Source organism: Callospermophilus lateralis, unplaced genomic scaffold (genome assembly GCF_048772815.1).
Source record: "Callospermophilus lateralis isolate mCalLat2 unplaced genomic scaffold, mCalLat2.hap1 Scaffold_190, whole genome shotgun sequence".
Classification (NCBI taxonomy): Eukaryota; Metazoa; Chordata; class Mammalia; order Rodentia; family Sciuridae; genus Callospermophilus; species Callospermophilus lateralis.
This window is the reverse complement of record NW_027512918.1, coordinates 394042-416859: the sequence shown is the minus strand read 5'-3', so window position 1 is coordinate 416859 and position 22818 is coordinate 394042. Positions and strand designations below refer to the sequence as shown.

Genomic DNA, 22818 nt, shown 5'->3' with positions numbered 1-22818 from the left:
ATCCTTTTTCATAGTGCTTTGTCCTTCTTGACAGTGAACTCCCTTTCTATCTGAGCAGCTTCAAGAGAGTTTCTGTTCCCTATAACCACATAGCATTGGCCTGAATAAATATTATCAAATGAAACAGACAGCACTGAAGCAGTGAGGCTCTGCATACAGGCCATTCAGGGGCAATACCTGAATTTGTAATTGAAATTGAGCTCCCAGTTTTTGGTTCTTGGCTTTGTTTCTTGAGCTTTGGGAATCTTATTAACAAAATGAATGCCTGTACACATATTGTAGAGTGTTGTCTGTGTGTTTTCTTCTAGAAGTTGCAATGTTCCTGGTCTTATTCCTAAGTCTTTATTCCACTTTGAGTGGATTTTTGTGCAGGATGAGACATAGACTTCTGTATGGCAAAGGAAGTAACTAAAAACATGGAGAGGTGGGAGAAAGTCTTTGCCAGCTACTTCTCTAACATGGGATTAATAACAAGAATATATAAATAACTCAATAAACTTAACACCAGAAAAAAAAAGGAATGACCCAATCAATAAATGGGAAAATTGACTAAACAGACATTTCTCAGAAGAAATGCAAATGGCTAACAATATGAAAAATATTAAGAATGTTCAACATCTTAAGAAGCAGAGAAATGAAAATCAAAACTACATTGAGATTTCATCTCACTCCAGTTAGAGTGGAAATCATCAAGAATACAAATAATAAATGCTGGCAAGGATGTGGGGAAAAGGTACACTCATATATCATCAGTAGCACTGCAAATTACTACTAACCAATTTGGAAAGCAGTATGGAGATTTCTCAATAAACTAGGAATAGATCCATCATGTGACCCAGATATCCCACTCCTTGGTATTTATCCAAAAGAACTAAAATCAGTATACTGTAGTGATACAGCCACATTAATGTTTATAGCAGTTTGATTCATAACAGACAAGAATGGCTAGAGCCCAGGTGTCCATCAGCAAATGAATGGATAAGGAAAATGTGGAATACATATTCAATGGAGTACTCGGCCTTAAAGAAGAATGAAATTATAGCATTTTCTGGTAGATGGATGGAACTGGAGAATATCGTGCGAAGTGAAATCAGCCAGACCTAGAAAGTCAAGGGTCCAATGTGATCTCTCATGTGAAAGAGAAAAGGGAATTTAAAGAAATGAACACATGTGACTCTCCTCAGTGAAGGAGTTGGACTGAGACACAGTCCCACTATGGATAATTGCCCTGTATGAGCCATAATGGCAGAATCATATCCCCAATCTGGTTGTACCTTGTGAAATACTGGAGAAAAATGAAGGAGAGGTTACATAGAAGAGAACTGTGGGCTTATAAGCATTGTAGGGGTCTTGAAAGTTGATGGTAGTTAATGGAGAGCTTGAGGGCAAGGAGATGCTAATTTTTTTTCCATATCAATTTAAACTGACAAGGACTCATCCAGGTAAAAATATTCTATATGAAAATGGAATGGTATCTCTTAGCCATGTCAGGAAAGAGTATTTGGCTGAAGGACATTAAAGAATGCTAGTGGAAACTCATATTTTCTAGTTAAGGCTCTACCATTTTGGAATTAGACAGTTCTGCATTCAAAACTAGTAGGTTACTGTATAAGCTCCACAAGGGACAGGAACTCTGTGTGTTTGTTTAATGATATCTCCCAAGTTCACAGAGCAATATCGGGCACATGGGTGACATGCACAAACTATGTGTTGATGGAAAAAATGCAGTTTGGGCTTTGCTATCTCACTGCTGCATGTTCTTAAGCAAGTCATTAAAGCTCTCCAAGGCTCAGTTAGAATAGAGTAACAGTCGTCCATAACTCATAGCATCATTTGAGAATTGCAGCCATTGTTAAAACCACCCTGAGAGACTTGCAGCTTCTGCTTTTTTTCTGTTTATATATTGGGCTTCAGGGTGAGATTTCATTGAAAGAAAAAGAAAACTGAAAAGCAGCAAAGAGTAGAAGAATACTTTCTACTTTACACAAGGAAAATACACTCCCCGAGTGACTCTCATGCCTGTTGCCACTAGGGTCAGAGGCAAAAGATGAGAAGGAAATGGAACTTTTCTTGGTATCAATTATGGGTTAAAATGCATTTCATCTTGGGGCTGGGATTGTGGCTCAGCAGTAGAGCGCTCGCCTTGCACATGGGAGACCCTGGGTTCGACCCTCAGCACCACATAAAAATATATAAGTGAAATAAAGTTATTAAGTCCAACTACAACTAAAAAATAAATGCTTTTTTTTAAAAAAATGCATCATAACTTATCTATTTGTATAGAGAGTAGCAGACAAAATATTCAAATGTAACATGTATACTGTATTGAAAGGAAAAACAAGGATTAAAAATTTCTTCCCCAAGTGCTTGGTAGAATATATGAAAAGAAAGAGAAGCTAAGAGAAAGATGTACTAATTAGAAAAAAATCTCAAATAATTTATGTAATTCCACCAAGTTAAAAATATGTCTTTTGTTCGTTTCAGTAATGATTTAAAAATTAACCTAGAAAAATAAATGACTTAGCAGAGTATTTAATTATCAGTCCTGTGGCTAACTTTGTGGGTTGCAGTTTCCCCAGTTTGGCTTTAAAATCGTTAATATCTCCTACCTTTCTCTCATCTTGGCGTGAGTTGATCGTGTGCCTCGCAACATGCTGAGCACACATCATCATTAGCATCTAGACTAATTTTCTTTCTGATTTGACCAACCAGTAGTTGAGCTCATTTCCCTAGACTCCAATTTATTTCATCTGCTGTGCCTTTAAACTCAGGCTCAGATCTTTCCTGGTGCCCTTCTGGATAGGAATAAGAGAGGCAGACCCACAAAAGAGGATCCAGAGCCATTAAGTTCATGGAGAGTGGGCACCAAGAGGAGAGAGCGCTAGAGTTCCTGCCTGGAATATACCATGGCTTTAAAGTCCTTTTGTGCTTAGAAAAAATAAACTCTAGTTCACAATAATCTCTTCGCTGTTTCTATGAAGAACTCCAAGGTTCCAAACAAAAAGAAATGATAACAAGATGGAAAAGATAATTACTCTGATTGATCTATGTGAGGTACACGCAGGCATTAGAGTATTACGCTGCACTCCCTAAATATGTACCATTACTACATGCTAATAAAAGTAAACATTAAGAAAGAATAAACCTTGGGAAGAACAAATTTAATAAGCAAATGAAATAAGTCAACATTTGCAAAATAATAAGAGTTGAATATTTGGGGGGAACCGCATAGGATTATTTTTTATGTGTGACAGAGGAACTTAAGAAATGTAATATATCAGAATGCCAAACCAAACTTTCTAGATGCCTTCCTCCAGCCTCCTGTTCCCACAACTGTATGGAATGTGCACAGGGCCTGATATTTTAATCAGAGTAGAAAAAGATGTTAAATATTTGAGTACCTTTTTTTTTTCTTTTGAGGATATGAAAATTCCACTTGAAGAAAAGCTATGTGTCCGGGATCTCATCTCCTGCTGTCTTGCAGTGAATTCAATTCATTGTGGCATGAGTTGAATGTACATAGGAAAATTGGGTACAGACAGCTGAGATATTCTTACATCAATATCAAAAAAGTAAAATGTGTTTAGGTGAATAAAAGGCAGACTTTGGGAGGGACAGAGGCTTGGTGATACAGCAGGAATGGTTTCCAATACCATGGAGACAAGCAGAGAGGAGAGGGTCCAGTGTGTAGCAGGCTTCACTCTGTGTGGGGGATTCTGGGAATGACCCTCACTGCCCATGTGCTGCTGTGTTCTTTGTTAGAAGGTCCCTACTAAACCCTGGCACAGCACTATAAATGGTGGGGAGTAAACATCCCAGTCTCTCCTGAGTCCTGCTGATTAAACCCAAAGAGAAGTCAGAGGGCAAGGACATACACAATACCTCTCCCCGGGCTGAGAGCAGAGGAGGACAGACCTGGACTTATCTCCCTAAAAGACATTCAGATGCATTTCCCCCTCTGGCTTCTGCTGATTTAAATGTGCCCAATCTAATAGCTAAGTTAAAGTGTTCATCTCTCTAGAAATCTGTAAATATACATAAAATTATTTTAGTCTATTAAAAGAGTTTTTCCAACTTAACACCTGTTTCCTTCAAGCCTAAAAAAAGGTTCTACTTTTAAATACATTAGTTTTATAAGCTATATTTCATTTTATGTTTAAATTAAATGAAAGATCTGATGCAGTGATATTAAGGAGTACTTGGAGCAGGAACATTAGTTTTGGGAATAACCAAATTACTCACAGAAACTGAAATCATATTTTTAGTTTTGACATTCTTCAAGTTTGTTTCTGTTTATTTATCCAGAAAAAAATATATTGACTTGTGAACTGGTTTTATTTTTCTGAAGGAAAAAAAATACCATATTATCTCATCAGAAAATTGAATTACCAGTGTTTATAGATGCAGAAAATTTGAGAACTTGAATACTGAGTTTGGTAGATCTCCATGGTCAGAGGAAGGAAACATTTTTAAACTGTTAAGAGTGAAGCCGTTTAAGTCATTTAGTAATTCGACAATATGGAGGGTTCTATCCCTAGCCACCATTCATCCATAGGAGACATGGTCCAGGAACCCCAGTGGTTGCCTGAAACCACAAACAGTAAAGTTCAACTTGTAAATTTGGCACAATAAAGAGATTAATGGCAATAATTAATAATAAAATAGAACAATTATAACAATATACTATAATAAAGATTTTATGAAAGTAGTCTCTCAAAGTATCTTTGTGTATGTTGTTACCCTTCTTGCCTGTTTTTGAAAGAGGGCAGCTGAGACCACAGAGGGAAAACCCATGGATCAGGGGGACAGCTGTGTGTACAGGTCCGCTGTCAGCAGTAATGACCAGAACCTAGAGGCCCCTGCCCATCACGACCTGCATTATTGCTGTCTACTCTGTCAGGAAATGAGGTCCTTCCCTCCCAGGCCCCAGCCTCACCTGTAAACCCCAACTCAGGGGCTCAGGAACGGCTCAGAGGAGCAGACTGGATCCCTCAGATTCTTAGGGATGAAGCATGGTTGAGAACCTAAGGCTGTCTTAACCAACCTCTCCTGTGCCTTTTATTGTTCCCTCACTAAATTCAGAGTTTGCACCATGAAAATGCTCATATCTTCAGCTCTGGAAAGATCTCAGCCATTTTTTCCTCTGAGCGTTGCCTTTTCCTTTATCTCTCCTTTGGGAACTCTGTTTGGAACTTTGCATTCTGTTCTCAATGCCACAGCTTTGCTTTGGTAATTTTCATTTCTTTGCTCAGGCTATGTCCTGGGCTCATTAATTCACCCTTCCACTATTAGTCTATAGCTTTACTCTTATTACTGATTTCCTTAATTTTTTAATCATTGCATTTTTTCAGGTCTACAAGTCCTACTTATTGTTTTTCAAATTGGGCTGATCTTTTTTCTTTATCTCCTATTCTTACATAATAGATTCAATCTCTTGTCAAACAGACTTGGACATTTTAGGTATAGTTATTTTATAATCCATTACTCATCAGTGTATTTAGCTGCCCTGCCTCTAGTCGTATCTACACTGGCTTTTTTATTAACAGGGTGTGTCTTGTGTTTTATTAACAGGGTGTGTCTTGGTAATGTGCGTCTCTCTGATCATCCTTTGTAGATGCCACCTTCATATTCTGTCAACTTTATATTCACCCTTTTCTGCACAATTACATTTTCAAAGTTTGTTCCTCCAACATAGACATCTTTCCTTTCCCATCCCTGTATTGTGATTGTGCCCATAAAAATCCAAATTAGCATAGAAATATTCTCTTCTCTCAGTTGGAGTACTTTTATTATTTAAATCCAGAACACAACTGAGAGGAAAATGGGATATTTGTCTTTCTTATTTCTTTCTTAACTATTCCACCTTATTAAAAAAACGATCTAGCCCTATAGAAGCATTTTTGAACAAAATTTCTTGGAACATAATGGAATTCTTTCAGAAAATTGGCAATATTAGTGGCACGTCTCTGTTTCCTTATGTTTTAGTTACATGAATATTTATTCAGCTCTTTAAGGAAAGCTGTTTAAAAAGATTATATAATCAGTCTTCACTAACTAGTATCATGTTCAACTTTGTCACAATTTTTCTCTGTGTCTAAATGTTTCTAATACCTCTCAGCAACTAAGATCTAAAAATAAAGCTCTCCTTCTGATGCATGGAGATTGGTTAAAGTACTTTAAAACAGGCCGCTATCAAGAACTTTCAAGTACTTTCTATAAACGGATTTACAAAAAGAGATTCCACATTACCAATTATAAATTATTTTTATGTCTTCTTTAAATCAGCCTCCTAAGAACATTTTCTTAGGCAACTTGTGTTCAACCAGATTGATATGTCAGAAAAGGAACAACCCTGACACTGGAACCTGACAGGGGAGGGAAGATTGGGCGGTCCTGATTTTACCACCTGAATCCTCCCTGCTGCCGTCTTACAGTCATATTTATATGCTACCCCGTCTATGCTGTATCCCAAGATTCAGGTTTTGTGTCTGGTACATTTTATTATAATTATTGATCTGTATCATTCTTAGTTAATAACTAGACAATGCTCTTAGGAGCAGGGAAATCTTCTTATCATTTACGGCTCATCTAGACCTAACAACACACAGTGTTTTCTCTTGGTGAGTCTACCATATATAAAAGCTTTTAGTATCCATTAACAGGCTATTTGGCTATGGCATTAGAAAAGAAACCATGTATCCTTTTCAATGCTACTTGTTTGGGCTCACATCCTCCCTTTGAGATTCTTATTAAAACTAATAACCCTTCTCTGAGAGAAATTCACATAAAGGCATCCATAGATCAGCATTTTGTGTGAATATAAGGGTACATATCCTTCCATGTGCACATACATAGGGATATTTTTATCTAGCACAATATATAATTTGCTTTCACTTATCATTTAGGGCCTTAACACTCACCCAGTGGTGTTTTAAGAGAGAATAAGTTGTAGTGTGTTTTGTACAGAGGATTGACACTTGTAATCAGCTGTGGCCCATAAGCACATTTTGTTTGATCAACACAGTATTGGTTTTGAGTCAACCCTAAATTTAGGACATTTTACATGAAAATTAGAACTCTGCTTTTTTAAAATTAATTAATTAATTAATTAAATAGAAAGTCTATCCTCCTCCAATCAGGCAAAGCTGAGTAGCTCCATTATTAAAAATCTGCTCTGTCCTATGTCCAGCTTCCCAGTCCCTTAAGCCTTCTTTCCTTTCCTTTTTCTTTCTTCTTTTTTTCCTTTTTGGCCACTGAGCTATGTTCTTAGTCTTTAAGTTTTTGTTTTTGTTTCTTGTGGTCACAAGCCTTTACCATTTCCAACATTCTGTGCACTCAGAAGCAATTATTGCCAGTTTCATTGAGCTCAAATTGCTTTTTAGTTGTATAAGTTATAATAATTATTTCCTATTTTTATATTTTGCCTTCAACAGTAAAACATAAAGGCCAGAACAAGGTGGCCACATACTGCAATGAAGAGAGTAGAGCTGGGCATGGTGGGCACACCTGTAGTCCCAGCAGCTCGGGAGGCTGAGGCAGGAGGATCGCCAGTTCAGAGCCAGACTTAGGGACCACAAGGAACGTGGCAACTTACTGAGACCCGGTCTCTAAATAAAATACAAAATAGGGCTTGGGATGTGGCTCACTGGTTGAGTGTCCCTGAGTTCAATTCCCAACACCAAAAAGAAGAAGAAGAAGAAGAAGGAGGAGGAGGAGGAGGAGGAGGAGGAGGAGGAGGAGGAGGAGGAGAAGGAGAAGGAGAAGAAGAAAGAACGAGCGAACAGAGATTGTCTATATTTATAAAAGTAAGAAATATGCTTAAGCCCTTGTGAGAACCTAGTAGATCTGCTGTTGTATTTACTATGTGGCCCCTGCTTTAGATCAGCAGATAGTAATACCAGGTCTTATCTACACAAAGAATATGTAAACTTTCCTAAATCATTTATTTGCATAAATTTTTGTATTTACTTTGTTTACTTATAGACAATCTGTATGTTCAAAAAAAGAAAGCATACAAAATTTTATAGTAAAATACTTTATAATGTGAATTGTAAGTACTTAAGAATGTATTTTTATTTTATTCTCTACCTTTTTCCTCCCTTCAGCAAATATTCTCTTATATTCATATTTTTTCACCATATGTTTATATATCTTTCTCTTAATTAATTAATTTATTTTAATCAGGTATAAATGACAGCAAAAGGCATTTTGATTCATTGTTCACAATTGCAGCACAACTTTTCATTTCTCTGGTTGTACACCATGTAGCATCACATCATATGTGCAGTCGTACATGTACCTAGGTTAATGATGTCCATCTCATTCCACCATCTTTCCTGCCCCCATGCACCATCCCTACCCTCTCTCCCCTTTGCAGGACCAAAGTTCCTCCATTTTTCCCATGCCTCCCCCTCCCTGTTATGGATCAGAATCCACTTATTAGAACATTTACCCTTAGCTTTTGGGGATTGGCTTACCTCACTTAGCATGATATTCTCCAACTCCACCCAGTTACCTGCAAATGCCACAATTTTATTCTCTGTTAATGTTGTGTAATATTCCATTGGGTATATATACCACAGTTTCTTTATTCATTCATATATTGAAGGGAATCTGGTTTGGTTTCACAATTTAGCTATTGTGAATTGTGCTGCTATAAACATTGATATGGCTGTGTCCCTATAGTATGCTGTTTTTAAGTCCTTTGGGTATAAACCAAGGAGTGGGATAGTTGGGTCAAATGGTGGTTTCATTCCACATTTTCTAAGGAATCTCCATACTGCTTTCCAGATGGGTTGCACCAACTTGTAGTCCCACCAGCAATGTATGAGTGTGCCTTTTCCCCCACATCCTTGCCAACACTATTGTTTTCTGTATTCTTAATAGCTGCCATTCTGACTGGAGTAAGATGAAATCTTAGAGTAGTTTTGATTTGCATTTCTCTAATTACAAGACATGTTGAACATTTTTTCCTATATTTGTTGATTGAATGTATATCTTCTTCTGAGAAGTGTCTATTCAGGTCCTTAGCCCATTTATTGATTGGTTGGTTGGTTGGTGTTAAGTATTTTGAGTTCTTTATATGTCCTGGTATGTCTAAGATCACTTTGCCTGGCCCAGGATAATGAAATATATGAAAAATATTTTAATGCCCATTCCTATTGAAAATCAGCCCTTTTAACTGCTTTTACTCCCTCTGGTGCAGCTCTGTGTGCACTGTTAGTCACCTGACAGTGGCTGGCACTGCAGGACAGTCAATCTAATAATGTTTTCCTCTGACAGTTCACTTTCTTCCAGGAAGGAACCTCAGCTGTCCATAGAGTTCGTGCCTTTCTGCCAGTGTTCTGGACTTGACCTTGGGCTCAGTTGGTTAAGAGTTGAGAAGGCAGGCAGATTTCCCCTTCCTTCTCCCACTGTGATATTGTAGTCTTATCATGCTCAACACTCTAAATTTATCTGCTCTGTCTGTGTACATGTTTGTCCTTATTCTCCTCCTAGGGTTCCTTTCCTGTGTGTACACTGCTGTGCCACAGAGCCTAATGCAGCACCTGGCACACAGTAGATCCTCTGGAAGTATTTGTCAAATAAAGAAGAAAGTAAATCGCAGTCCTCATTTTAATGAAAACCACAGAATGAGGAAGGTGGTGCTTTGTCCAGCCTTCTCATCTGGTGCATCTTCCTCACCAGGTGCGGTACTGGGTCAGTGTGGAAGAGCAGGAGTCCTCAAGCAAGGTGAGAGTGGCCGGAAACAAGACCTCAGCCAGGCTCCGGGGACTGAAGAGCAACCTTGCCTATTACGCGGCTGTCCGGGCATACAACAGTGCAGGCACCGGCCCCTTCAGTGCCACAGTTAACGCGACCACCAAGAAAACCCGTATGTATTTTCCCACCTTTTGAATATCTAGGAAAATAGTCTGTATTAAAAATGATGGCATCCTTCAACATTTTCAGTGGACTAGTCAGGTCATTAATCCCACTGAGTGATATAAACCTGGTCCAAACCCTTACTCAAGCCCCACATAGTCTAGTCTTCATGATAGCCCTAAATATTTAAATGGAGGCTCCATATGAAAATGAATAAGCACCTTTTGATAAATCTTATGGTGCACTGTTATTTTTAAATGGGATGCATTTCAATGGGTTCATTTCCATTAAATTTTAGTTCCCCCAAATCTTGGGTGTTATTGATAAGCAGAAATAAGTTTAATAGCAACGACTTGGAAGTGGTATTTTTTTTTCGCTCTTTAATTTTCTTTCTCACGTTATTCAAAAGATGGCAATATACTTTAACAGGTAATGCTCAGAGATTCTGGTGCACACGTAGATATTGATACTTTGAAAACTGAAGCAGAGATAGATGTGTCACCTTCAAAGCTGAGTTTCTGTTGACTGTGTGTTCACAGGTAAAACTCACCTGCAGTAATGAGCAGTTATGATTTAAGTAGCCTATGAGAAATCATCAGTTTACATTTTGGAGTGTTCCACGGAAATTTCAGTTGAAATGTTCTCATGATGCCCAGCTGATCGTGGTGTCTCATTGCTGCTCTATCACAGCACACCCATCTGAGTTGTGCTGTTTATTCTTTTATAGCCAAAAATGACTGAGAGCATTCATGAGCCAAGCCATCCATGTTCAGTTCCTTCTTATTTTCGTTTTACAGGTGATAAGAAAGGGGAGCGAAGAAATTAGGGGATTTTAGCACATTAATATTTTTGCTTGCAGAAAACCATTTCCTTGATTTAATTTTCAAAATTTACTCTAGTAAATTTATCTGCTTAATTGATTTTACAAAGGAGTGAGGCAGTGATTATGTTTTGTCACCAATTTCATTAGTCCACTTCTGCGTTCATATGTTATTTCCAAATTTATTTGAAAGCATACATTTACTGGCTAAAATGTCTAACAACTTTAATTACATGAAGTTGGATATAATGGGCCAGCATTGTTATTGATAGTTTAAAATATATATAAACATAATCCTACTGCTTTAGATGTTAATTGATAAGCATCAATTTTATCAGGGAAGTTTGCACATTTATCTTTGCATTATGTATAAGGGGGGAAAGAGCATGGCTAGTAGCTTACCAGCATAATGAATATCACAGAGCAAAAGTTTAGCAACAAAACATTTTAGTACCTTCACAAGCAGCAGCTCCTATGGCAGTTGAACATTATCCTTGCCTGATCATGAGGGAAGGCTAACCAATATCATGCATATCATGTGGCTGCTCTTAGAAAAAAGGAGAAGATTGGCTTGGAAATACGTACACTGAAAACGTTCTGTATTTACAACTTTTTACTAAATATGTTTGTCTTTCCCAGTAACAGTTCTGAATTAGTAAAACATATAAATACACCATTATTTATATATTGAAATTCTGATTGTGAAGATGTATGCAGACAGCTTTGTTGAGCTCTTTCTTCAGACTTGATAATCGATGTGATTACTCATTGGGAAATATGGTCGCACAAGATGGTTTAATGTCATGATGGAATTGGTGAAAAACAGTGAATTGGGAAGACAGTTCACAAAGGAAGAGGCCGATTATAAGTTAGTGAGAATGTAACAATAACATACAATGAATGAAGTAAAATTGCAAGAAGAAAAAAACCTTTTATAATTTAGATATAGCATATAAATAACCAATTTAAAGTACAAATTTGTCCATAACAGTGATAATGATAATTATACTATGAATGACTAATACTTAGTGAGCAATTTCCAGTCACAGTTCCAAGTACTTTTCCTGTATTGATTCTTAATTCTCACAGCGACTGCATGGCCTGGAAGTGGTGAGGATCCTCACTCTAGAGATGAAAGGGCTGTGGCACATAGGGCTAGATGACTTTACAGAAAAAGCAGAGAACGTGGCAGGACAGCCATACAGACCCAGAAATGCTCTTAAGCACTCCTCTAACCATATGATTAAAATATTCATGACTCATGTGGTGCTAGTATCTATTTTGAGTTTGCTCTGTGCTTAGGAGCTGGGTAAGGTAATCACAGATAGACAGGGTTTCTGTGCTGATAGATCAGTCCTCTGATGGGAATTTCAACAACTGAATAAAATCTCTTCAAAATTATGCCCTCCTGGTGCTTCAATTTGCCTACACTCTACATGGTGACCTGCAGATGTTATTAAGGAAAAGTTTGCTACAATGTGTGGGAAATCCATAAAAGATCATTAAAACCCCTGGGCATATTAAATGGTACATTTAATTTTTAAATTTTATGTTAACAATTGTTCAAACATGTGCCAAAGTAGAAGTAAAACTGACTCTTTTAAAACTATTCCTACTAATCATCCTAACCTTTGACAGGGTCCAGCTCTGAATCCTGTTTAAGAATTATAGTAATGCGCTTGTGAATATTACTAGGAAGAAAATGATCTGTATCCCTGGTGCATAAAGAACTAAGATGGCATTTGTTTTTTACGTGCTCTCTTTCTCACCCTTCGATATGTCACCCTTGAAGGGAAAGAGTCCTTCCAAACTCACTCACCAGTCCAAACCTAGCACTCATTATCTGTGGAAAGGCTGGCTGAGTGGATGAATCCTCAAAACCTAGGTCAACCTGGAAGTACTACCATTAATCGGATGAGCTTCTTCTTGTCGGCACGTTGCAAATTCGGAACACACACTGCAGCCTTTTACCACCTTGCTTCCAAGGTGCGACTATCACCTACTCAGAATCCTGGAATTCTATATGCAAGGCTTATATCAGCACAGAGCATAGGTGATATTTCTGATTAATGTAAAATAACACAAGGATTCTCAAGGATAGTACTGTAGCTTCCATTAAACACTTAATTTTTTTGATAGCCAAATACTTGGGCTTTTTAAAAGCATTTTTAAGTTAACATTGATTAGCCTCTTGAAGTAATCTAAGTTGTGTTTCTGTCACATGCAACCCAGAGAGTGAGCTCTTGACAACATCATCGTCAGTGAGGCTGATGAGGAATAGTGGCAGATGGCTTCAAAATGGAGAAATGTCGTTACTTTCTAAAAGGAGACTTTGTCAGAGTTTTACATCCAGAATTCACAAGAAAGAATCTGTAGGACCAATATTTTGCTTTGCATAACCGAAAATTCAAGAGGTAACTGTGGTTGTCAGTGTGGATGGATCCAGGCCCTTGACATCCTCAAGAATTATCTAATAAGAACTCAAATTAAACATTTCTTAAATTGAGCTCTCGATTGCACTCCCAGCCATTACAAACCTGTATCTTCTACAATTTCAGCAAAAGCAACCCCCATTATTTCAGTCCCTTGGGCCAGTGGATCCCAGTCGTCATTAACGCTCTTTCTCTCATACCCTACAATGGATGCAGTATCTGACTTTAAATTTGCTGAGAATCTACCACTTACTGCATTAACCCTAGAACACACTACCCCATCTCTCCCATGGATCAGGGTATTGGCCTTTACTGTCGAGATGTTCTGCCCTGGGTCAGAGTGATCCTAAAGGTGTCACACTGTTGCTCAGACCTCTCCAGTCCCTTTCCATCCACTCATTTATTTTTTTTATTGGTTATTCAAAACATTACAAAGATTGCCACTCTTTATATAAATCCTTAAAATACCCAAAAAGGTCTTCTACAATCTATCCCCACTTCCTGTTCCTGCTCATTTTCTCCTGAGCTGACTTGCCATTTCACTTTTCCTGTGGGGCCTTGACCTTTGCTGTCCAGATGGCCAGGAGACACTCCTGCCTCTCTTAGGCCCTCCCTGCAGTATGTCCTCAGTTCCCCCTGAGTCCATGTTTAATCAGCAGCCCTGCGTCTCCTGATATCCCCTTATCCTGCTATGTTCTGGGGCACCACTTAGAGCCACGTGCATACCACATCTTGCATGTGGTCATCTGATTGCTGCCCCCACTCCTTGCTGGAGTCTCATCTCTTTGAGGCATAGACATTGTCAGGTTTGATCATTATTTAACTCCTGAGTTCTCCCAAGTAATCAGAGCTGTTGCCCAATGAGTATCTGTTCAACAGTGACTCTCTCCAGGTCTGTTTCTCTTCCTGGTGGAATTGGTTTAGTTTAGTTCCCTCTTCAGGGTAGCAATATTCCTACCAGAATGTTAAGGACTGTTTTCTATCATCCGAACACTCTGGGGAGAGTGGGCATCTTAGTTTCTGAGTTTTGGATGAGTCATAAAGTAGATGTTTCTGTTTCAAAACATGGTGTCCATTTCCTGTGATCCAAAGATTTAAGTCCATTTATAATACTTGAAGTGATTCTGAAATGAATCTTTCTCCCTGTTGGACAGAAAGTAGCTTTTGATTACTTGATTTCTGCCCAGTGCCACATTTTTGGGCAGCTTGCTTACTAATGTTGATGATCATCTCAATGGAAGTCCGTGCCGAGTGTATTTTTCAGCTACTGCTGACAGCATTCCCTTTCATGAAAGTCATCTTATTACCATCAGGTGTCCAAGAGAAGGAGCTGAGAAACATACTGAGTTCTGTATAATTAATCTCTGCAAGCATATGTTCTTGAAATCCCATATTTTTAAAGGAAATGCCAGGTACAGTCACCAGTATGGAGACATTATCCCTGAAAACTCCACACAACAATGTTCTTCAGATGAACAACCTCTATTTTTTATTAAATGGAGGAAAACATATTTACTATAGAAAATTTGCGGGGGGGAGGGGGAGAAAATAAAATCACCCACAATACTATCCTGTCGTGCAGAAATAAGATCATTAAAATAATTTGTCTTTTCCTCCCAGACTTGTGTTCCATGGATTATTTCTCTTACATAAAACATGTCTTGAAGGTTATGCTGTGTATTTAGTTATCTCTGTATCATAGTACTATATCTTATTCTTTTGTGATAACACCCCACAAATTATTTAGTCATTTTCCTATTGTAGGAATGTCTTATATTCCTCACTTTATTCGGTCTTAGAAATATCATAGTGGCCACTTTTTGCATGCTGAGTTTACAGAATAAGTAAATTGATAGGGCTGATATTGAGGAGTGACAGAGGGCCTAAGAAAAACCCTCCAAGATAAAACTATTTTGTTATGTAACATTTAAAAGTATCCACATAATCTTATAGCCTGCCACTCAGTGTTATTCTACAAATCTTAGGAGATGCTGCCTTTATACAAAATAAATTCATTTGTTGCCACGTTTTCTGTCTTAGCATACTGCAATAATAGAAATTGAACTGACAGAGGAAAAAATCTATAGGATATGATTGTTGATAAATAATTTCCAAAAATATTCAAAATGCAGACCACACATCAAGTTAGGCCCCAAAACATTTGAAATTGAGTCAGCCTATTCTGGGTTGTGTTTCTGCACAGAACAGTAAAATGAGAAGTCCTAGGAGAGATGCGCTGTCGAGATCCCCTGCTCATTCCCACTTCACACCTGCTCTGTGCCTTTGAAGTTCACAGTGCGCCTTCAAAGCTCTATAGCCTACTGGCCATATCAGTCACATAGGGCCAGTTCAGTGCAGTTCCACAGGTCCCCACTCCTCAATGGCTTACAACTAAAAGAGTGTCTCTTTCCTACTAGTCACCAAATGTTGATCATGAGTGAGATTCAGACCTGATCTGTTCCATCTTTACTCCATGGCCAAGACTTTAGGAACAGCCACTCTCACTGATGTGCTGGTCTCATGGCAGAAAGAAGAAAGGCCAGTTCAGTTCCCAGCACTAAGAAAAAAAAAAAAAAAACAGAAGAAAGGCCAGCCACGCCCTTCCATTTTTCCTAAAAACTCCCTCATTGAAACCACCTGTTTCTTATTTGCTCTTATTTCACTGGTGAAAGCATATCCAGTAATGAAGCCTGAAGTCCCCATGATGCCAAGGAACAGGGTGGTGCGTCCTCTCCCCAGAGAGGGCAGCAGGAGCCTCACAGCCCCACCTAGTGCCAGGTAGAAAAGTATAAGGTCATCAGGGTCCAGAATTAAACAGAGCTGTTTTGAATCCACATAACACCCCTTCCTAGTTAACTATCTTAGGATTGTGTTAAAATTTTTAATTGTACTGAATTATATTCATAAGTTGGAATTTACCATCTTGGCCATTTTTTAATGCACATTTGCAATAGGGTTAAAATAAGGTTAAGGGCACTGATGCAGCTGTGTGAGATGGTCAAGACCTTCTCCACTGCACAGAACTGAAGCTCTCCATCCATGAGACCAGGTCCCATTCCCCTCCCCAGCTCCAGGCAACTGCCATCCTACTTTCCATCTCTGAATTTTACTATTCCATGTTATCACATATAAACAGAACCACACAGTATTTCTTTGTATGATTGGCTTATCTCATCTAGCATAATGTCTTCCAGGTCCATCCATGTAATAGCACATGTCATGATGTCATTCCTTTTGTTTTATTTTTGTTTTTTTTGGTACCAGGGATTGAACCCTGGGGCATTTAACCACTGAGCAACATCCCCAACCCTTCCTACTTTTTGTTTGTTTGTTTGTTTTTTGAGACTGGTTCTCAATAGGTTGCTTATAGCCTTGTTGGGTTGCTGAGATTGACTTTGAATCTTCTGTCCTCCTTTCTCAGCCTCTAAAACCACTGGGATTACGGGCATGGGCCACCATGCCTAGATCTTCATTCTTTTTAAAGGCATATGCAAATAGCCCCCTTTTGTTTATCCATTCATGTGCTGATAGATTGTGAAAATGATTGTGTTAACCTTTTCATTGTTGTAAATGAACATGAGTGACAAGTATGCATCTTTGTTTATTAACTCTGAGTTTTTCAAATAGGCACCGTGACAATGCAGGGAATTTTTAAAAAGAATATTCTGGAATTTCTCACACATTATGGACATTTACTATGCATTTGTTACTAGCAACAATAGAACCTTGAAAATGGAAGAAAGTTCATCTGGCCCAGAATCTCCCAGATAGTGTCATTCTTCCCTGTCATAATAAGGCAGATGATTATTCATGTGATTGTAAAATTCTAAGTGAAATATTAGTTTAATTTACTTTAAATACTATCAAACAATGTAATTAGCACATCCAGCTCATTATTATGTGAATGTTAATGTTTAGAATGTGGCTGAAATAAATGTTTATGCTTTTAAACAAGTGCGTTTTTCAAAAATAGCAAAATGATCAAAATGGAACATGTCTCTCTGGTGCTCAGGAAACACTGATATGATTTGAAAAGAGCTTTGAAACCCTCTGTTTTTCCTCTTTCATTTTTCAGATTTTTTTTTCTTTTTGTCATTTCAAAGAGTATTCATTTCAGGCTGAACTCATTCAAGTCATCTATTTTGGGACTCACACAAGACAAATCCCAATTTTCAGTCCTATGTTCTGCCAGCCTGCTGTTGGGGGTCAGTGTATTTACCCAAAATTACTCAAACTTTCTATAACTTGTAAGCACCCATATTTTGGTAGGCCAAACCATGCTGAATGAAGGATGTTTTCTGAGCTCCATCAAATCAAGCTGTCCTTTTATGGTGCTGTCAGCCACAGGGAATCACAGGCGCTGGGAAAGTGTTCTAACAAGTGTGGGTTCATAGCATCTGGACTGGGCAACCAAATCTCTAGTATTTCAGTCCTAAGCAATTGCCCATATACATTCTTACAGATGTCTTATCACAGCATTGCAGTGTAGACAATCTGAGCTGATCTGTTAGTATCACATCACAAAAATTTAAAGGCAACAGAACAGTGTTAAAGAGGACACAATCAACCAAAGAACCCACCAGGAGGACAGTCTTGAACGGTGTTATTAGCCACATAACTGCACATGAGAGCTTTTTCCATCTGTAAGTCCAGCTGTATTTCCATCCTGGCGTGAGTCAATGATGTTTAGAAATTCCTCTGGAGAGGTAATTGTTTATATCACTTTCCCATTACAAATTCAGTTAACCAAATCACATTCTGTGCTTAAATCCACAAGAATAAGATATTTCAGCATGTTTTGGGCAGTTGTGATGCTGTTGAAAAATGAGTAATATGTTTGCTGTTTTGCAATTGACAAGGAACTGAATCCCTAATGTCCCATCCATCCATATTAGGGAGTGCTTCTGACCACGTCCACCCGAGTCCCCCAGAACCAGTTTCCTCTCCAGGTTGCTAAGCTGTGGGTCCATGTTTATAAATCTATGAGAGTTTCATTAATCCTCTAATGGAATTCTCATTAAATTTTTAGTGTTTTGCCTTATTTTTCTCAAAAATTGATTTGAACTCAGAAAAAAGACTTTAAAATATGGATTCTCTGTGGCAATTTTTCACATGTGTAGCTATTACTTCACGAGAATAAATCTTATTTTTGAGTGCCTCTCATTTTGCCCATCTCATCTTACAACACTGGCTTGAAAATCATCCACACTTTATTTCATGTGACTTTAATCTGCTCCTTTGGCAATTTCTCTCAGCCTCTCTGTGTGTCAAAACAAGTCCAAATGCCTGCCTTTCCTGGTTCACCCTCAAGCATCCCTCTAGTGGTGGATAAAGGAACTTGTGTATCTGTATTGTCAGTTTGTCTTCTGGGGGACTTGAAGTGCATTAAATCCTTAAAGTATGTGTTGAGCCAAGTGTGGTGGCACAAGCCTGTAGTCCCAGCAGCTTGGGAGGCTGCAGCAGGGGGATTGCAAGTTCAAAGTCTGAGCATCTTAGAGAGGTTCTAAGCGAGTCTCAAGATAAAACATAAAATCAAGAGATGGGGATATGGCTCATTGGTGAAGCGCCCCTGGGTTCAACCCCTGGCCCCAAAAAATTAAAGTAAAATAAATTATGTGTTGAATATGATAACATGCAATTTCTCACAGTTTAATTGAAATGCCCCCTTTAAAGGAAGTTTTTCTATTCTGTTAATTTTTCTTTTTCCTGATTCCATCTACATACCATGCCTTACCAGAGAGTCCCTGCAGTCGCCTCGGTGCTCAGCAGGTATCTGCTCATGTAAAACAGTACTCCATGCTCAAATCAGTTTTAATTTCTCCTTTTTGCATTGCAAGCTCCCAGTCAGCCTCCTGGGAATGTGGTTTGGAATGCTACAGACACTAAAGTGTTACTTAATTGGGAACAAGTAAAAGCAATGGAGAATGAATCAGAAGTAACAGGCTATAAAGTAAGTTGAATCATTTGCAACACTGTATTTTCCCTTTTTCACTTATACTTTGCAAATCTTTAAAAATTTTGATGATATTATTTCAGTAATCCAATTTTGACATAAACATCAAGTTTTTCATAAAAGGGTATACTACCAAACTCTCTGAATTGTTAAATACAGATTTACATGAAATAATGCTGCTCACATGGGAATTGTGGACACGATGTTTGTGCATTGTGTTAATCAGCTTTCTATATTTCTAACAAGCTCCTCCAGGGGAGAAAGCTGCTCTTCCCCACCTCCTTGATTTTGAGAGCATAATGATCCTAGTGTCTGCTAATCCATAATCCAGGACCTATGCATGGAGCTGGGAATGTGTTTTTGTATTCTGATGTGGACAGAATGACAAAATAATTTCAGAGCAACGAGAGTATGTGAAGAAAGTAAAAGAAGGTAATGTAAGAATGAAGTGTATTTGTTCGTGCGTTTTAGGTATTCTATAGGACTAGCAGTCAAAATAGCGTGCAAGTGCTGTACACAAACAAAACTTCAGCTGAACTTGTGCTGCCCTTTCAAGAGGACTACATTATTGAAGTCAAGGCTACCACAGATGGAGGGGATGGCACCAGCAGTGAGCAGATCAGGATTCCAAGAATAACCAGTAAGTTGGTTGGACTCAGCTTCCCCTTGACCTGCGTCAGTGTTGTTAGCCACCAGGAGCCCATCAGCCACTGCCCCTCCCTCCACCCACCCTTTCCTCCCAGCATGCCCTTCATGTGAACACAAGGTGATTTTGCAACATGAGCAAGTAAAACCAGGAAGAAAAACTCTAGAGTGGTGCAGAACAGGGAAAAATATGAGCACAGAAAGGAAAGACATGGAAAAGTAGTTTAAAACCCCATTCATTTGAATTATTTCCCTTATTTATTGCACCTATAGATTGCCTAGAATAGAATTCCCAAAGCAGTTCTCATGGGCAAGCCTGAACCCATGCCCTGTTTTTAAGACCTCTGATATTCCAGTTGTATGCCTCCTAAAAACTATATATGGATCTTATCAATTCTTTCAGTAGGAAAATCAGCATTGGCAAAGTCATGAAACTTTTACACGTGGCACACAAAAAAAGATGACATTTTTAAAGAAATGTGTTCCAAGTTTCAGAGGAATTTCATGCTCTTTCCTCTTAAAATCCTAATGAAAGCTATTTCACCATTGAAAGTACACTTTTAGGGGGCTGGGGTTGTGGTTCAGTGGAAAAGAACTTGCCTGACATGTGTTGAGGCACTGGGTTCCATTCTCAGCACTGTAGATAGATAGATAGATAGATAGATAGATAGATAGATAGATAGATAATAGATAGATAGATAGATAGATAGAAAGAATGAATAAAGGTTCATTGACTACTAAAAATATTTTTAAAAAAATAAAGAAAGTAGACTTTTAGAGTGAAGAGGAACAAACCTCAGCATACATATTTTTATCAGTGACCATGGAAGAGAACTTGTATCTTCACTTTGAAATCCTGTGTCTGGAGTTTTCAGGCCTCAATTTAAGTAACACGGAGCCTACTCTGTCTTCATAGTCTATTCTACAATCCTCAGTGACGTAAATAACTTTGTTCCCTGTTTTCATTTATCGACTGTGGTTTAGTCTATATAGTAGCAGGTGACCAAGACTGAAGCAAGTTTCTTTAATCTTGAAAAAGAAAATGACTGAAGAAAATGGGAGAGACCAACCCTTGCAGGAATTCTCTCTTTCTATGAAATCATAACCTGCCACACTTGAAGTAAAAGTAATAAGAAAATGGGGGCTACCTGTCTGTAAATAAGTATGTAAACAACTATTTCAGACTGCAGAGATTTGTACATCTGTGTGTGCTTCAGGAGACCCAAACAGGATCAGGTTGCTAACTGTTATCTGCTGAGGCTTTACAGTAGGGAATGGTCCTTGCTTCTTGCATTGTGCAGGGTGTCAGAGTTAGCATAACAGCGTGGACAGAGGGGCACTGTTCAAAGAAGCAGCTTCTGTGCTTTTGCGGGGACAGACGCCACCGTGGCATTTTCAGGCTGCTGAGTCAAGAGCAGCCTTTTCGTCTGATGTCTGTGGACTTGCTGAGCTTGCACAGACCAGTGCCTGCACGAGGCCGTCTCTGAAAATGGAGCTTTCATCGATTGCATTTTAAAAGATGATGTCTTGTATTAAGTACGATAATTCATCTGCATAAAATAGAAACAAGTAGATTTTCCAGACATTCATCCAATGACGTTTTCTTTCATTAAACCATCAAGTTATCTGAAATTGTTTGTGACCAGGTATCATTAATGGCAAAATGACTGACTTGGATTTTTTTCAATTTCAATTAAAGTTAAATAATACTAGATAAACAAAGCTTAGATTCATTTAAGAAATCCTAAACACGTCGGTATTTTTATGGATACCCTTGGTAACACCTATGTATTACACTGATCGATAAAATAAGGACTTGTAGTCCCAGGTTAGGTTCATGCCATGATTTGATTTTGACAGGAAACCCATCACTTTTGTCTGCGTCTTAGTCCTTCAGAATGCTGTAAGAATACACCCTGGACAGGGTGTCTTATAACTACAGAAATTTAACTTTTCACAGTTCTGGAGACTGGGAACTCTTATATTAAGATGCAGCTAGTTCTGTGTCAGTTGTCAAAAGCTCATTTCCTAATGTCACAACACTGGAGCTAGGATGTCAATGTGTGATTTTCAGGAGACATATGCATGCATTCTCTACCACTCTGACTACCTGTTAATACAGTCCTCCTTTATTTTTTTATTTATTCTAATGAGGTCTATATGACAGGAGAATGCAATTTGATCCATTGTATACAATCGCAGCACAACTTTTCATTTCTCCAGTTGTACAGGATGTAGCATCTCACCATATGTGCAGTAATACATGTACCTAGGGTAATGATGTCCATCTCATTCTGCCATCTTTCCTGCCCCCATGCACCATCCCTACCCTCCCTCCCCTTGGCCCAATCACAGTTCGACCATTTTTCCCATGCCCCCCCCACTATGGATCAGCATCTACTTATCAGAGGTATAGTCCTTCTTAATGAGCTGTTTATCATCTTTGACAGATATGGATGCAAGAGGATCCACATCAGCCATCTCGAATGTTCACCCCGTGTCAAGTTATATACCTATGGTACTATTTTTCCTTGTAAATGCCCTATGGTGATATTTATTCTTTTTTATTATTTACTGGAAAGTTCATTGGTTACCATAATAAGTGCTTTCATGAAACACAGTGATTATGCATGGTTTTTTTTCCAACTTTGTGTTTTTAACTTTCTACTTCATTATAGGTAAAATAAGAGTATAATAAAACAACAGTAAATCCTTTTAGAGGAATCTGAAATGCCTTAATATTTACTTGATAAACCAAAGGAATTTACATGTTACATACTGCAAACTTTTGATACAAATGTTCTTAAGCTATGAGTTTAAGCACTGCCTATGGAGAAAAACCTCCGCCCCGACATACACACACACACACACACACACACACACACACAGAGTTTCTTATTTGCATTGGAAAACTCTTCATTTATTCCAAAAACTCTTTTCCAGTTATGAAAGCATTGTTTGAAGAGTTAATAAGTATTATTTTAAAGATTTAAATGATTTAAACCCCACGGGTTGAAAAATACATTTAAACACTTACCCTGCTGGAAGCGGGTGGTGTTTGTGATTCAGGAGTGTTTTTGGAAAATGCTGCTCTGGAGCAGAGG

At 38.3% G+C, this 22818-nt stretch overlaps 1 pseudogene; it reads left to right on the top strand.

The window, feature by feature from the left end:
* The window catches only part of LOC143389976 (contactin-3-like), a 94702-nt pseudogene extending 72437 nt beyond the window's left edge, over positions 1 to 22265 (top strand).
* The last annotated feature ends 553 nt before the right edge of the window (positions 22266 to 22818 follow it).